General features: G+C 38.9%; 1 long non-coding RNA gene across 2 annotated transcripts in view; it reads left to right on the top strand.

The window, feature by feature from the left end:
• The window catches only part of LOC110207486 (uncharacterized), a 41,597-nt gene extending 29,851 nt beyond the window's left edge, over positions 1 to 11,746 (top strand). Inside the window, exons 3-5 of one of the 2 annotated variants that reach the window (XR_002324180.1) lie at positions 9,044 to 9,231; positions 10,509 to 10,676; positions 11,521 to 11,746. This is a non-coding gene — a long non-coding RNA (uncharacterized LOC110207486). The remainder of the gene's footprint in view (positions 1 to 9,043; positions 9,232 to 10,508; positions 10,677 to 11,520) is intronic. The other variant, XR_002324181.1, reaches the window with a different exon arrangement.
• The last annotated feature ends 4,027 nt before the right edge of the window (positions 11,747 to 15,773 follow it).

The following is a 15,773-nucleotide window of genomic DNA, read 5'->3' on the forward strand; positions in this document are numbered from 1 at the left end:
CCCAGTACTCAATCTTAAGATCCTATAAGAGGCAGAGTCTCGATTAAAACCCAAATCTTTTGATTATAAGTTCCCTTTCCATTCTATGACACCAACAAGGACAAGCAAAGAAATGCCACAAGCTTACCATGGCTAAAATCACTCAATTCTTCTATCCCAGCTTACTCACTTTCCCTATTCCCCTTTTCCAGCTTACTATGTTATTAGTCAAAGAAATGAAGACTTGCAAAGATTTCACCCAATTTGGACTCTGGTTTTGTTAAAGAAAAATGCATTCAAATTATTTAAAAGAGTATCAGACTTGCAATTCTGCACCTAGTCTATTACTCACTACCTATGTGACCTTGGACAAGTCCTTTCACCTGTTTGGGCCTTCTTTTCCTCATCTCTGAAGTAGGGAGAGGAGAGAAAGGGGACTTCTAAAGATCTCTGAGGTCTTTTCTAGCCCTAGAATTCTCTGATTTCTGGTTCTCTTCCCACAGACATTCTACTTCCTCCTTCTTTGGATTGACTTTGCAGTGGAGTGGTATGGTGGAAAGAAGCCTGGGTTTGGCATCAGGGGACCCAGGCTAATCTTGGCTCTGCTTATATAACCACATTTTGGATCTCTAGGCCAACCCAATTTTGGGTGTTGGACTAGAAGATCTTCAGGATTCCTTCTAGCCCCAAATCTGTGATCCCCTGACCATGGCAGGACTTCCAAATCGAATTCTGTTAATAAAAAGTCCCTTTCAAGTGATTACCAAAAATGGGCTATCCACTAATGCCTCTATTACCACAGCTCTGGCCCTGAGCTGGAGTGATTATTATTTTTTTGTGTGTGTGTGTGTGTGTGTGTGTGTGTGTGTAGCTTTAGTTTTTGCTTCTAAAATTAAGAACCAAAAGCACTTAGAATGTAGAGATCAGAGTAAGAGTCCAGAACATTTCTAACAATCTAGAACCTTTTTGAGGGGGAAGATGTTCTCTGTTTCTCACATTATCAGAATCAAGTTTGATGAAAGAAGCGAGCACTATAATAAGAGGACAGGGAGTGGCAAACACTGACAATCTTCAGAGCTATGAGTTATCACTCTGTGCCAAGGGCAAGAAGCACAAACAATGCTCAGGGCAAACAGTACAAGGGGGTAACTTCACACAACTACAGGAGAGACAGAGAAGCCCAGATATGGGACCCTATGGATTGAGACCTTAGGGTACAGTGAGGTTTGCCCTTGGGAAGGGACCTGGGGGGTAGTGATAGAGCTGGGAATGGATATTTGACCAAACTACTCTTGTTAATTAGATATTAATTCTACTCTCCTTATGCTGCTAAAGGCAGAATTAGTTCAAAGGAAAGATTTGAAGTCAGAGGATCCAAAGTTTGGCTATCCTCCTTAATACCTATGTGACCTTGACAGGTCACTTCAGTTCTCTGGGCTTCAGTTTCCAGGTGTCTAAAATGAAGATTTTGGACAAGATGGTGTCTAAGATTCCTTAAAATTCTATCATCCTATGTAATGATCCTATGACTTCATCTGCAGTCAGCACCCTCTAATTTCAGTGCCCTGAGACCAAGCACCAATAATTGTGCCCTAGTTATCTCTTGACAAATTGTTCTAAACTTCAGGAATACAGGGGTTAAAAATGATGCCAGGTGAAAGGGCCAGTTAGACAGTTGAAATCAGAAATGGTAACCATGCTCCCCTAGTCATACATACTCTAACCAGGCTTCCTAGTAGACACATCCAGCCTTTACTAAGCCAACTCACAAAATGGAAACCAGTTCCAAGTGCTCTTGGCCCTCCCCACCAAATTCATTATCCAAGTTATTTTTAAGTGTTCCACAGATTCCAGCAAGTTGGGTCTAGAATTGGAGATTAACTTGTGAGATACCCGTTACAATTAATGGTCACATATGTGATTTACTGCAGAGGGATTTTGGAAGTAAGGATGCCCATCTGAAACCCTATAGGCAACATGAGGACATGAAAGACAATTGGCTCTTATTTGTCTTTGGAAAGAAAATTAGTCATTTTCGTCAGGCAGAAATTACCCTTCATCATGGTCGGTTAACTTGCAAGAAATATATCTCCAGCCCTGCTTATGCCCTTTATTTAGGAGTGCTTTCCTTTCATGATGACACTCAGATGAATCCTCCCACCTATTGCTGGGAAAGAGCAGGGGAGACAAGACTTGGCTGGGCTGCAGCTCAGTTTGTGCTTTGCAGATTCTCTGTTTCCAAGAGGCATCTCGAGTGTGGGCTTGTGTCTACTTTGATGTAGTTTCCCAGACGTGATTCTCTTCTCACAAAGGAATTGGTTTGTGAAGGACTCATGGAATCATAGTATTTAGGGATCTCAGTCTGTAAAGTAATCACAGAATTGCAGAGGTTTTGAGTTAGAAGAAACCTTAGAAACCATATGGTCCCTCCCATTTTGCAGAGGAAGAAACTGAGATCCACAAAGGTGAAATGAAATGCCTAGTCATGCAGCTAGCAAGGGGCAAGTGCTAGGATGAGAATTCAGATCTCTTAATTCTTAACTCAACACTCTTAAAGTTATGTATAGATGCTAGCTATGACTTTTATCAACATCACTGTATTCATCACCATCACCATCCTCACTCCAGACAATCTCCAGGTTAAGGTCATGGAGGATGTTTTTGTTGTTCAGTTGTGTCTGACTCTGTTATCCCATTTTGGTGTTTTCTTGGCAAAGATAGTGGAGTGGTTTGCCATTTCCTTCTTCAACTCATTTTACAGATGAGGAAACTGAGGCAAATGGGACTAAGTGACTTGCCCAGGTAAGTAGTAAATCTCTGAGGCCAGATTTGAACTCAAGAAGGTGTCTTCCTTTTTTCCAAACCTAGTGGTCTATCCGTTATGCCACGTAGTTGCCCCATAGAAGATACTAACCAAACCTGAAAATTTGAATTAAAATGCCTTAGAATTTTGAATTAGAAATAACCTTCCAGATCAGAGCACATGAAAAGTATTTTACTGTAAGTATTCATCCTGGCAAATGCTAGCTGAGTGTTAGAACTTCACCTGAGATGCAATCATGAAAGGACAAGATAATAGGTTTCTTGGTGTCTTGAATTTTAGAATGGTAGGTGTTAAAATCCATGATGAAGCCTAGCAGTGGTGAATTCTGGCTGTGTCTCTATGACACACTAGAATAAGAATGGGACAAAAGATCTGTACCATGGCATCTCTCTCAGCATATTGTAGAGAAATCAAAATGTTCTATGTTGTTTTTATTTTTATTTTTTTGTTGTTTTTTTCATCTGTTTTGGTTTTTTATTAGTTGGTTTTGTTTTGTTTTTGGGTTTTGGTGGGCTTTTTTTTTGCTTGTTTGTTTGTTTGTTATATACAATTCAGTCCCTGGGATAGTTAGGGTCCAAGCCCATCTCTCTCCTTGGTCTATATCTAGTTAAAATTAGACATATCTCAGAAGAAGTAGGGTTTCTTTTGGGGGGGTGGGGATTTCAGGATGGCTTCAGTTGGTTATTCCAAGGGGATTATTGAATCCCTATGTTAAACAGAGCAGATAGAAGTTCTTTCCTTTTTTCCCCTTAAATCAAAATTTTGTATAGAAAATCTATCATGGATTTATTGCTTTTTAAAGAAATTTTGGTTCTCACTAATTGTAGTCTTTCCCTCCTGTGAAAATTCCTTAGTGTTCAAAGATTTACAGTCATACCCACTATGAAGGTATTGTTCATGTACTGAGGTAGAAACGCATGTATCCTGTCTGTACAAGCTATCTTTTGCTCTGAAATATCTGTAATTAACATATTCACATTTCATGCTCTGGGTATTATTGAATTCAAGGAAACAAAGATGTATTTCATGTTGTTTTTTTTTTAAAGATGATTCATCAATTCCAACCCTCCCGCCTACAGATGTCTAAATTTCAGTTTTCTGAGAAGCTGCAGAGCATGAACTGGCATAAATACACTGAGTCGGAGTAGGCCAACCATTCAAATGTAATCCTGCCAACAGTTCAGTGTCAACACTCTTAACCTTCTTTCCGGTGAGGGTGTCATTAACAGCTGCTCTTTGCCCTTGGGTACTAAAGGAAAAGGCTCTCGTAACCAAACACCACCAGTTCCACTTAAGCAACTACCTGTTGCTTAGTTATCTTTCCAAGTGCTCCAGTGAAGGGAGTAGAAACATTTCCTTCTGTAGACAACAGCACCCTGGTGAATGCCTGTCAAAGCAAATGACCAGACACACCCTATACTGAGCCCCTGACCCTTGTGGGAATTTGCCCTCCACACAATAATTACATAATTCCATAGGTTTGTGCTCTCCAAATGGATTTGAGGGAATGAAAGATAGAAAAGAATGCTAATAATATTTTTCACTTTAATAAAAAAATCATTAATGAGATGAAAAGTACTGCAGATAAAATACCACATCACACTGAAATAACTTGGCTAAAAACAAACTTTAGAGGTACATACAAACTAACCTGAAATATTAATTCCATGGTTAACCAGAGAACCATTTTTAATGTTTTCCTTGCTAATATTGTTGTGGTTTATTCAAGTAAATATATCATCGGCTGATATAGTTGGCTGTTAGTGATAAAAGTTATGTATTTATAAAAATTAGTATCTCGAAGCATATTCATATATTCCAGGTGGCTTAGGAAAAATCTCTGGATCAGATTGGTAGTGGGATAGGTAATTTGCTTACATTGGTTACATGCACTTGAAGGGGGAAGAGGAAGAGTGATGTAAGTAAGAACCAACCTCATAATCTTAGCATCAGCCTAGAGGCCAAATGGCTTAGTGAATAGGGCAGCTTTAGGGTTAGACTTGATCTGACTCCAAGTTCTGTCCCTGACACATACTGGTTGTGCCTAGACAAGGTATTTAACTTCTCAGTAGTCTGACTCTGGTTGCCATGCTGGGAGCCCCACATGGGGATGAAATAGTAAGACTAGACTAAAAAAATGAATATCATAAAAATGACAGTCATTCAATCTCAAATTGCAAGGTTTGAGGGGTGAGAGGAGGTTCTTCAAAGGAAGTGAAAGAAAAGAACAATAAGAAAATTTCTTCTCAGACAATTTTTCATTATTGAAATGGATGCATTTTCAATAGTCACACTCTTAATTTTTTAAAATGTGTTTTGAGGGCTGAGCAATTCTTTTTTTTTGTTTGAATTTGTGTGTGTGTGTGTGTGTGTGTGTGTGTGTGTGTGTGTGTGTGTGTGTGTGTGGCAATCAGGGTTAAGTGACTTGCCTGGGGTCACAACACAGCTAGTAAGTATCCAGTGTCTGAGACTGGATTTGAACTCAAGTCCTCCAGATTTCAGGGCCAGTTCTCTATCCACTGCATCATCTAGCTGCCACTTGAGCAATTCTTTTAACCAACACTTTGCACCCTACCCAACTCAAAAACAGAAAAAAAAAATTAAGCTTTCCTTGATGCCTGAGTCCATGTCTTTGCCCACTCATACACAAATGAATTCTATGTGCCTGGCTTGGGGGATGTTACACTATTCCTGTCATCCACTGTCTGGAAGTTCTTCCTCCCATCCAGCCTGAGTTTCAGACACCTCAACACTCTTTGGTATAGATGTGGAAAAGGGGCCACTTCCCTACTGAGCATATTCTGCTATACTGTGCTAGAAACATTCAATTTGGGACCAGAATCATTTTCCCTAAATAAACCTTTTCTTATCTCATCCTTCTGCTCAAGAAACTATTTGTTTCTTAAAACTGTTGTTTACTTTATCAAATTCAGACCTCATGCCCTGTTTTCAAAGTCCTCTGTAATCTTGCCCAATTCAACAAAAAAATCCCATTAAGCCCAATGTGACCCCTTTATTCCAGGCACACCTGTCTTCTCACTCTCTCCCAATCATGCCATGCCCATTTCTGCTTCAATATATTTTCTCAAACTTCCTCCTTTCCATATTTTTTCTTGTTCCTTCCAGATATATCCTACTGATCAAAGTATACCTGAAGAGGCTCCCATTTCATCAAACCTCCTTTCATCATTGCAGTTCACAGCGACCTTGCTCTTGTCTGAATTATTATAGTACTTCCCTTTGTAATTTCAATCTGGTACCTGCACACAAGCTGTTACACTGTTCATTGGTCATTCTATGTGGATATATCTTATCTTTCTGCCCTTGAGTGTAAGCTTCTTGAGGACAGGAACAGTGTCTCATACTTCATTCTATAAACCTTAACAAATAACGAACATATACTAGGACACTCAGTAAATATTTGATAATCCCTCTAAGCAACCCAAGTGGCTTTATTGTTCTTACTACAGGAAACCGAATATTTCCTTAGAAATAGATGTTCAACTAGGCATGATAACAAGTGCCTAGAATACCTGTTGAAGTTGATGGATCTTTTGAGTTTAGGAATGCTAAGCTGCAATGAGCTAAGAATTCACCGCCCATACCACATGTGGCACAAATATGGTGAGATGCAGGCTTCCTAAGGAGAGAATCAGTCCAGGTCAGAAATGGAGCAGGTCAAAGTCCCATCCTGACAAGAAGTGGGATTAGGCCTGTGAGTAGACACTGCACTTCCAGCCTAGACAAGATTGGAAGTCTTTTTTTTAAAAAATGGATGCCCAATGTCAATAGAATGTAAGTTTCTTGAAGACAAGGACTGCTTATTTCTTATCTTTGTATTTCCATCACCTAGCATAGAACCTTGACCTTATTTGGTGTTTAACAAATGTTTGTTGAATTGAATCGAATAACATTTTTTAAAGCCATTAGAAGTTCTGTTTAGAAAATAGTAATCGTTTTGGGGGGGTAGGTGGAAATGATCTACCGTGATTCAAAAACTATAATTTAAAAAATTATAATTGTAAAAATTACAGTTCCAAAATGTCATAAAGTACTAGTTATTGTTTTTCATCATTTGTCTTCCAAGAGGACCAATGACATCACAGGTTGATGTCTTGATTTGCATGCAAATTGGATTTAAGTGAGGCAGAGCTGCACAAAGTCATCAGCCTCACTCTCTCTCCCTGAGTCATCAAAGTCCAATGGTAAGACAGATGTCAAGGTGACTGGCTATAGGCCGGGATGTAGTGGATGACTCTGGCACCTTCAATGTCTAACCAAGCTCTAGGCACTCCACACTGCCTGCTTCAGCTGCCTTCATGGCGGTTGGAACAAGTTGTTCTCATCCACCCATTTCTCTAGCAGAAGTCTTCACATGCTTAAGGTAGACATCCCCCTAATTCACTGATGGGTTTAAGGCCTATTGGCTATCCCCAGTCTAGCTTAGCCCATCTTCCAAAAAGGTTTTATTTAGGTATGACTGCTGCATATGCTACAGCTTCTTGGAGCCATGGGTGAGAGTTGGGTGAAAGGTGGACAGTAATAGTGGATGACCAGCCCTGAAAAGGGTTTGGCAAGCTCTCACACTAGAGGTGCTAGTCACCTAAAAATAACCTGGAATCATTTTGGAGAATGGGAGAGAATATATCATAGGAGTTCCTTATTCACTGTACTCCAACCAAGTCCTTATACAGTTATCCCCCCCGCCCACTATGATACAACTTCATAGATGATAATTTTATATTGTAGCCTGAATCAATCAATTGACAAGTTTTTATGAAGTGCCTATTACATGTTCGTCACTTTATTGGGCTCTGGAGATAAAAATACCGTAATTCTTTCTTCAGTTTTGAATCATGCTAGTTTTTTTCCCCTCAAAAGAAAAAGTACCACTGATTTGTAGGTGTAATAACATGTTTTACTTGAAAAGATGCTGGACTTGAGGTCAAGTGAAATCTGGGTTAAAATTCTCTGATGTGAGATGTATGACTGTGGGTGAATCAGGGACTTCTCTGAGACTCAGTTTCTTCAACTATTATCCTATCTTTCTCTTCTCTTTCTTTTTTTAAATAAATATTTATTGATGCCTTTCATCTTTAAATCAGAGTCCAGAATGAACCCATCGCGACAACAAAGAAAAATAATTAATAAAAATCTAATATTTAACAACATTGTATATAATATTCTTTTATAGTAGTCCCTCAATTTTGTGACATGAGGAAGCAGGTCTATTTCATTATCTCTTCTTTTGGAATTTTGTTGATTTCTCAGTTTCCCAGAGTTCAGTTTCATTCAGTTAATCTTTCTTATTTACATTGTCGTAGTCATATATATCGAATCTGCTTATTTTGCTCTGCATAATTTCATACAAATCTTCCCATGCTTCTCTGGATCCCTCATAGTCATCATTGCTTTCTGCACAATAATATTCCATCACATTCAAACACCAATTTCTTTTCAGCTATTGCCCATTTGATGGGCACTCAATTTGCTTTCAGTTATCTCTTACCATACAAAGTGCTGCAATAAATATTTTGGTATGCATTGGAGCTGGGTTTCTGTCTTCGACTCCAGGTTGTTTTCATAATAAATAGGAGTACAGGAAGAATTCTTTTCTGACATTTTAGAATTGCAATTTTTACAATTATAATTCCCAGTGCTGTTTTCCCAATGGGAGAGCTAATGATAATGTCTCCTCAGTCTATGTTATTTTCAGTGCTTCAGAAATTCATATCTTATAACCACACTTGTACTCCAGAGCCCATTAAGTGAGGAATATATATGTACATATATATATATATGCATATACACGCATGTATGTGTACATGCACACATGTGTATATGCATATATATTTTAATTATGAAAAATAAACTAAAATGCCTTTCATAGCACACAGGAAGGAGGGCCACATTTCAAGTGCTGATTGTGTTCCTGACAAAAAGAACAAAACAAATTGAAAGGCATATATTGGGGTCTTCTCTGGCCCAGGACTTAAATTGGGGCCAGGGTTTTGAATTAGCTCTCCCTGTTATCTGAGTGTTGCCCTGCAAAACAAGCAAGGTGACCAGTTTTGGGTAAAGAGGTCCTGTGGTTCCTTTTCCCCTTTGCTATGGATATTGTGGTTATGGTAGGGATGGAGAGGGAGTAGGGACCCTGGCTTTGGATGACCAGTGGAGATGTAAATAGATAAAGACCTGCTTTTTCCCTGTTTCCATTTCACACATCCACTTCCATTTCAGTGCCAGAAGTTGGAAGTGCTAAAGGACACAGAAAAGATAAAATTCAGGGAGGGAATGAATGAATCACTGCTCAACTTGTTGCAGTTCCTGTCTGGAGCAAAGTGGCAGCAGAAGAGTGGAGAATGCTGATTTTTTTTTTGAAAAGTCCTACAGAAGCTCAACAACTCCCTCATGCCAAAAGGATCCAGGTGACCTGGGATGATAAGCCTCCAAGAAGAAAGGGAGGGAGGAAGGAAGGAAGGAAGGGAGGGAGGAAGGAAGGAAGGAAGGAAGGAAGGAAGGAAGGAAGGAAGGAAGGAAGGAAGGAAGGAAGGAAGGAAGGAAGGAAAGAAGGAAGGAAGGAAAGAAACAAGGAAGGAAGGAAGGAAGGAAGGAAGGAAGGAAGGAAGGAAGGAAGGAAGGAAGGAAGGAAGGAAGGAAGGACTTATTAAACACCTATTTTGTGTCAATTTCTTTACAAATATTATCTCATTTGTTCCTCACAATAACTCTGGGAGTTAAGAATTATTATTTTCTCTGCTTGGCAATTGAGAAAATTGAGACAGAGAGAGGTATAACTTTCCCAAAGTCTCACAGCTGATAATTGTCTGAGATTGAATTTTAATTCAGGTCTTCCTGATTTCAGATTCAGCACTAATCCATTGTGCCACCTAGCTGCATTACAACCCCTAACAACCACTGAGGTTAGCTAATTCCTATGTCTTACCATAACACTTACTACCTGAAGCATAATCTATATCACATGACATCTTTCATTGTACTGAACTTTTTAGGGGTGCCCATTAACTGGACATTAAGCTTCTTGAGGGTAGAGACCATGTCTTACTCTCTTCTCAGAGCCCCCAGAGCTCTTTTCCCTTAATTGGCACTCACTCCACTTGTATTTTATGAGTAGATATTCCAGAGAGCTCTTTGACCTAAGGCAGGAACTCTTAACCTGGGACCCATGGACCCCAAAGAGAACTGTGGATAGATTTCAGGTGTGGCTGGGAACTTAGATGGGAAAAAATTACATGTTTATTTTCATTAATTTCTAACTGAAGTTTAACATTTCCTTCAATTATTTAAAAACTTTATTCTGTGAAAGGTTCCATTACATTTACCAAGCTTCTGAAGGAGTCCCTAACACAAAAGAAGGTTAAGAACACTTGCCTTAAGGAGTGTTGCCTTCAGGGCCTAGTGTCTTATCTTCTATACCCTCTATCCACCTGATGGAAGCATGGGGTACTTATTACTTTCCCTACTTCATAGATAGGAAAACTATATGGTTTAGAGAAGAAAAGAGCAGCCAGACAACAGTAGCAGGAAAACTGGGTCTAAAACTCTGGGGTCTTGGTTGGTTGTTACTGTTTGTCCTTGTTTTCAAAGATGACCAATGATATCAGAGTGATGTCTTCAGTTGCAGGTAACTGGCTTTAAAAGAGGCACAGTTGCACAAAGTCATCAGCCTCACTCTCTTTTCCAGAGTCACTAAGTCTCATGGCAAGACAAAAGCCAAGATGACTGGCAATGGATCGGGATGCAGTAGAAGATATTGGCATCAGTCAACTTAGACTGACTTCAAAACCCAGCCCCCCAGAGAACTCTGTGCCCAGAATAAAAACATAGAGGTCTTACCCCAGAAGCATACAATGTGTGTGTGTGTGTGTGTGTGTGTGTGTGTGTGTGTGTGTGTGTGTGTGTGTGTGTAAAAACCTCTTGTTTGGTAGCCTTTTATTCAACATTGTCTCATATACTTACACATTGCTGCAAGCAATATTTAATTTTCCAACTCTTCCCTTGGAGAGTTTAGCCACAAGTTCTCCTCCCCCTTCCCCCAGACTGCACTGTGATCCATAATGGGTTGTTAAGAGGAAGTTAGGGATGTCTGGGGTATAACCCTAAATAAGGGCCTGGGAAAAATTGTGAAGGAGACAGAATTTATCTTTGGAGCCTTTCCACTTCCTCTTTCAGTGCCACGTCCCCCTTCAGGAGCTTTTTGTTCCCAGCACCTACCTTGGATTCATATCTTCATTAGCTCCTTGCTTAAAGTTCTCATCTAAACTAATCTCTAGAATCTGGAGCCTAGATGATGGCTTAAGGTACCACCCCTCACAGGGAAAGTAGCTACATTTCTAATTAGAGGAGGGTGGTAGAGTAGAAATAAGAGTGGAATCAGTTGGGGTTGGGGAGAACAACATGGAATTGAAATTAGACAAAGATGCTTATTTATTTGAAATAAATTCTCTTCATTTCATAGGCTCAAGTTCCGGCTTTACCAGTTGCTAGCTATATTACCTTAGGCAACTTACCATAACCCCCATGAGACTTATTTTCCTCATCTGACAAATGGTTATAATATTATTCTACCTACCACCCTACTTACCCACCTGCAGTGTTCTTATCTCTGAATGAAATAATTCCTTTTATGCTTTGTATAACCATCCAGAAGCAGCTCTAAGACTATCAGCTAACACAATTATTTCTTCCTTGGTCAGGGGCACGTCCTCAAGGATTCTAACAATTCCCTGCATGTTGCCTGTGTAGTCCCTGCCTCTGGAGTTCATCTTTCATAAGTACTTTGGAAAGAGCTAAACAACTCTCCGGGTCAGTGCTGGATTGAAGGAGCTACATATCAACTTGAATCAAACTGATTATAGTTCCTCTGAACCTAATTGGCAAAACCTAACTGCATTCATGTTTTATTAAAAGCAACTTTCATTACGCGGTCTGTGCTGTCCGAAAAATAAATTACATCTGCAAACACTTAGTTATAAAATTTTGCAGATAACTTCCAGTCGCCGGTAATTTTATATTAGGAGCTGTTTTTCCAATGCATGTTCAAACTTTGTTCATTGGTATTAAACATGCTTTACCTACCAGTCTTTGCAAATTTACAGGATTTGTAGTATGGCTCTTTGCAGAGATTTCCTAAATTGTTTTCTGCCAACTTACTTTATTTTTGGCAGCGTCCTTAGGCTCTTTGGAAATTACAAGTTTGTTTGTGTTTTATATTCCACTATTTACCATTTCCTTCTTACAGAAGATTCCATTCAGTTTTGAAAACAATCTGTGTGAGATCTGGATGTAGCACAGGTGAGTCTCACTTAAAGAAAATTCAGGATATAGAAATTCCAGTATAGCAAACAAATACTAAAGGGAGAAATTATTCACTTTATTTAAAAAAAAATTCTTTGTTTTACAAATAAATTCATTACAGTTTCTTTAAAGAGCAAGTTTCCCCTAATGCATTTAAAATGTGATCCGATCAGGTTTACAAAAATTCATAGTTTTTGAAGAACAGATGCATTGGGTAAAGTGATGTATCTACATGCCTATAGAATGTGTAAATGCTAGACCAAATTTAAGACTCTGTCTGGTAATCTTCATTTATATATCTAGAGGTCTCCCTTTGTCAGCAGCTCAGAAGAGAAATTAAGATTGGAATAATGTGTCTAATAGGGACAAAACTAGAAAGTCAGTAGAATTCATCCAAAGGGTTTTTCCATGACCTTTTTCCTGGGTGCTTTTTTTCTATTTTCCTCATTTCCCTTGGGGAGCCGGTACCTTTCCCTGGGGCTCACCCAGGCCTACCATTCCTGGACAACACTCCAAACTTTAAAATTATTTTCTTCCTCACTCCTTGTTTTTCTTGGACTCAGAGGGCTAAACCAAGAATAATATTTAGAAGTTAAAGAGGCAGATTTTTAACTCAGAGCAAAGAAAAATTTTCAAACCTTTAAATTTGTCCAAAAGGAAAATAGGTTGCCCTAGGAAGTATTAAGCTTTTTTTCACTGAAAGTCTTCAGACATAAACTGAAAGGCCATTTCTTCAGGATAGTACAAATAGGATGTCTGTTCAGTTATAGGTTGGACTAGATTACTTCTGATGTCATTCACAGTAGTGATAGTCTATTAAAATACTGAGAATAATGGACAAATTATCAGATGAGAGGAATATTTTGAAGGGTATGTCCGTTGTCCCTCAAATCACATCCCATATACTCTACAGTTTAAGTCAACCAAGTGAAAATTAGTATCTGTGCCTCCCAGTGACCAGGTTTTGCTATGCCCACCACTTCTGACTAAGGCATGATGGTTCCGTAAATAGGGGCCTAGTTTTGGAATCAAAGTATGAGGGTGCAGTTCCTGGCTCTGCCACCTCCAGAACCTTAGACAAATCAGTTCATCTCTCAGGGACACATTTTCTTCATCTATAAAACAAGAAGGTTCACTTTTAGCTCTAAATCTAGGATACTATGATCCATAGGTACAATTCAAAAGCTGGTACATTATTTTCATTTGCATATAGTAAAGTTTCTAACTTGTATGAACCAATACAGAATAAAGAAAGCAGACTGAGGATCAACTTCTCCAAAATTAGGAGGAAAATATTCATTGAAACTATAATAAAAAAAAAAGTGAAAACAGCATTACAAAGCTCAACTTAAATTAGACATAGTGACCAGCAGAGGTTTTAGAAAACAGATGATGAAACACATCCCTCCCCTCTCAGTGGGTTGGGGTAGGGAAGGGCTACGCATGCTGGACATAGCATATAATGTCAGATTGCATTGTTGGTTGATTTTGCTTGACTATTTTCTTTGTTACAAAGAAGGTCCTATTTGCGTATATAGTATGTGCCAATGTGTGAGTTGGTGGAGGAGGGAGGAGTAATACTATATAAAAAAAAATCCACAAAACATTTTTGTATCTCTAGTAGTAGGAATGAGTCACTGCTTATTTCCACTGGTATGTATGTACAGAAGGGCTGGTCTTAATTGAAGGGAGTCATCTAATCAGTGAATGTATATGTATAGATATACAGCCATGGAAGAAAAAAAAACACAAGTGGAATATTTTGAGATCGTGTAAATTCATTAAAATTGTACCCACCCCCGTGAACTAAACTCAGTGAGTGCAACTGACAAAAGAGTACAAAGACTAAAACTCATGTGACTCATTTAAAATCTGAAAGAAAAATAAATGGGGAGAGAAAAGATAACAAATAATCCTGAATGTTGGAGAGGATGGGAGGATCTAAATCTACCTTGGACAGCTACCCAGGTAAACTGAATTTAGAAAAATAGGACAGAGAGATAGGAGAAAATTAGAAAGGTAAGCCTTCCTTGTTATCTATAGCACAATGAAGCAGTTATAAACCTGAGCAAGTGTCAATGTTTGTGGAGAAATTCTAATACAATACAAAGGAAACAGGGACCCATCTGTTAATGGTTGAGAAAACCCAATGACTTTTCCTTTGAAAACCACTGAAATCACCCCAATGAGCCAACTGATAAGATAACAGTAAAGGAGAAGGATATAGTTGGAAGAAAACACACGGAAATAGATTCAGTGATACAAACAAAATAACACTGTTGGGGATGGAAAGATAAGAGTCAGCCAAACATCTTTAGTGATTAGCCATTGTTGATGAGTTATAGAGAGGGCTTTATGGGAGCTTTGTTATGATCAGTAAACCTTCCTTGAATCAAATTGTACTAAGACAACAGTTTTGAATCTTATCATATCAAGTAAATTCTGCTTCATCTATTGCCCATGATACTTCCCTAGCTTCCTTTTTGTGTGCTTTGTATGGTTTGGGTAGGGGTACACCTAAGGAATGTTCCCCCTGGGGACTGGTGTAAAAAGCAAACAGTACCGGTTACTGTTGGTCTGAGCAGCACATGCGGAAAATGGTCCTGGAGGGAAAGACTTGGTGTATGTTAGCAGCAGTCACAAGATACAGGGTAATGTTTGGAGTGGACTTAGGGTATCTAATCTATTCCCACCTTGCGTTCCTATAGAGAACTCACCTTTCTGTAAATAAATATCATACAGCAATGAATCAGGTCCACCACTATGCCTCAGATTTAGGGGCTAAGGCCAAAGTCTACACTGAAATCCCCTCCCCCCCCAAAAAAAAATCCTTGTTTGGTTCAGTGTAGACCACACATAGGCAGACAATTGATGATTGTTTCTCTTTCCTTCCACATGTTTTGGCATGATGTGGATTCAGTCTCTAAGGAATCTGGCTTAAGAATTCATTTATGACATCTGGTTTCACAGTAGCTAGATTATGTCTTAGGCCAATTAGGTGTATACAGCACCAGGCCTGGAGTCAGGAGGACCTGAGTTCAAATAAGACCTCAGATACCTATTAGCTGTGTGACCCTGGGCAAGTCACTTAACCCTGTTTGGCTTAGTTTTCTTATCTGTAAAATGAGTTGGAGAAGGAAATGGCAAACTACTCCAGTCTCTTTGCCAAGAAAACTGAAATGGGGTCACAAAGTTAGATACAACTGAATAACAACAAGATTATGTCTTCTACAGGAAATTATTTCAATTTGTCTTGGTTCTGCTTACATGAATATATACTGGACCCCAAATTCAATACAATATTGGTAGAAGTTACTTATCACTTGGCAGTAAGTTTTTAGAATCATAGCTTTAGAACTATGACAGACTTCAGAAGTCATTGACTCATGAGCTTAGTGCTGGAAGGGATCTTTAAAGTCATCCAATGCAACCCCCTTTATTTTAAAAATGAGGAAGCTGAGTTAGTACTAGAGATCAAGTTACTTATCCAAGATCACACAGGTAGTAAAAGCAGAGCTGAATTTGAACTCAAGTCATTGAACTCAAAATTCAATATGTTTGGTATTACACTAAGCTTGTACAAATGAATAACTACTGAATTTGCTGAGCTCTCCTTAAAAATAGGAAGGTAAGAAGTGACTAAAACTACCTG

The sequence above is a fragment of the Phascolarctos cinereus genome, unplaced genomic scaffold, assembly GCF_003287225.1.
Source record: "Phascolarctos cinereus isolate Bilbo 61053 unplaced genomic scaffold, phaCin_HiC Scaffold_2;HRSCAF=192, whole genome shotgun sequence".
In the NCBI taxonomy this organism is placed as follows: Eukaryota; Metazoa; Chordata; class Mammalia; order Diprotodontia; family Phascolarctidae; genus Phascolarctos; species Phascolarctos cinereus.